Source organism: Adiantum capillus-veneris, chromosome 13, assembly GCF_014529385.1.
Source record: "Adiantum capillus-veneris isolate H3 chromosome 13, ASM1452938v2, whole genome shotgun sequence".
NCBI lineage: Eukaryota > Viridiplantae > Streptophyta > Polypodiopsida > Polypodiales > Pteridaceae > Adiantum > Adiantum capillus-veneris.
In genome coordinates, this window is record NC_140943.1 from 5898120 (window position 1) to 5900271 (window position 2152).

The 2152-nt window shown below is 42.7% G+C and overlaps 1 pseudogene; it reads right to left on the reverse strand.

The window, feature by feature from the left end:
- Nucleotides 1-1109: 1109 nt before the first annotated feature.
- Nucleotides 1110-1646, reverse strand: LOC147443550 (uncharacterized; annotated as a pseudogene).
- Between the last annotated feature and the right edge of the window lie 506 nt (nt 1647-2152).

Consider the following 2152-nt stretch of genomic DNA (forward strand, 5'->3'; position numbering starts at 1 on the left):
TATTGATGTTTCCTCTTCACCAAAGCAGGGTGCAGAGCAACCACCGGAACCTTCCAACCGGAGGGACTGATTGTGGGTTCGCGCAATCCACCGTGCGTGCCAGGTTTTACGGCATTAGCCGCACATGCGGTTCTGCGGAGGTCTGGACACTGCGGATCAGGAGTCAGGAGTCAGGCAGTATGCGGCGGCCGGAGCGGCACTTCTTCATAGGATATCATGGGACAGGAGTGTGTGCACCGTTCCCGATCTGCGCTGGAGCAGCGGTTGTATATGGAGGGGCATACCTGTCTTTTGATGTAACTTAACCAATATCTATGATATTCATGGAATCATCTATTGTACTCTGTGTCTGGATTATAGATGAATGAAGCAAGGGTTGTTCTGTGTTTGTGTACTTTGTACTTCCTTCTCTTGTCATTCTGTGCATTGATGTTCATATAATGTAGTTGCGGGTAATCATTCCCGTAATGCCTATTGCTCCTGTGTGGGCTATAGCCATTACATAATCTCAATGAATAGACCTTCAAGAGAGGAAAGCGTGAGAGTTGAGGAGTTCAAACAGGCTCGCATTGATGAAATGACGCAACCCTCCTAGCAAACTCAAGAGGAGGTTCAAAATATGCAAGAAGCAATCAATCAATATTATGTGGACGCCATAGAAGGAGAGGAATAGGCTACATGTCAACGAAAAGAGCAAGAACAGAGGGAAGCTTCATAGGTGCAAGATGCATGGGAAGCCATGGAACAAGCCCATGATTTTGAACGATGCGAAAGGATGCCCGAGGCCAGCGTCCCCGAGGTTGAAGAAGCAGCAATCGGGGAAGAGGGCAGGGGAGCAGTGGTAGCAACCGGGGGAGAGGGTAGGGGACCAGTGGCACCAACCCGGGGAGAGGACAGCGGAGCAGTAGCAGGGGAAGGGAGCAATAACTACCTCTCTTTGTATACATCTTGACAGAAACAACACAATTTGTAAAGTTTTGAGACAATGAAAAGTGTACATTTTTTAAACATTGTTTGAGCGGCACAAAATGTCTCTGTATTAGTCATTTTGAAGAGTACATCATGGTTTGCATGGCATCAAAGATCATTGCGTGCACAATGTATGTGACCTAGCTTTCGGTGGAAGCAATTAAGTGAAGTGTATTTGAGAGGGACTCCTTGCACGATGTTGTTTTCTCCTTGCCTCTTGGAATCTGAGAAGAAGAAAGAGTTAGATTCTATGTCTCAATGTATTAAAGACAATCAAAATTCATCCATTTAGTAAGCACCTTTCTATTGTTCAGACTGAATGGATACAATTCCAGCAAAAGTGGAAGTTCTTCACATGTAAGATTTACCCTGATCTGTGCAAGAGTTCTGCTTGACATTGTCTCCATCACAGTAAGTAAGTTGTTTCAAAAGTAGAGCTCCATTGATAAAGGTTTGTTCTCCGGGCTAGACTCTGTATCTTGGTCGAGTGGAATAAGCTGCCTACTCAAAAGATGATATCTAAAATAGTAAAACGACACTATGAAATTTTGAGAGCTTATAATAAACTTGCAAATTATGGACTTCTTTTGCCAAATACAGATTTTTCCCTGTGACTGTTTCCTATCCCAATTATCATCTAAAAAGTCCAAATAGCTCTCAAACTTGCAAATGGACATTGTTGCAATAGTTCTTATTTGCTCATCAAAGAAGAAATCTACAAACACTTCAAAAGGCATAAGGGTGGATGCATGAATAGGTGGACCAAAAACCTTGTCCCGGACAGAGGTTTTATAACCGGTACATAAAACCATCTCTATTAGTTCAATTCGATATATTCTTTTGAACATATTTTTAATTAAATATAGAATTTCCACAGCTTTTTGTTAAATATAGAAGACGGCTCTCTACCTCTTAACTATGCACGTCAACTAGCTCTTTACACCATTACTATTTCCACGTCTCTTTTTCAAATATAGAAGACGGCTCTGTAGCTCTTAACTATGCACGTCAGCCAGCTCTTTGTCTTCCCGCTCTCTCGTTTTCCTGTCTCTCTCTAACTCTCTGTGTAGGAGCACAGATTGTTGTTTTACTTTGTAGGCCTATCACACATCTATTGTTGTCATATACTGCTCTTGCTCTCTGTAGGCCTATCACCTCACTCAATCTCTCCCTCTCTAGCATG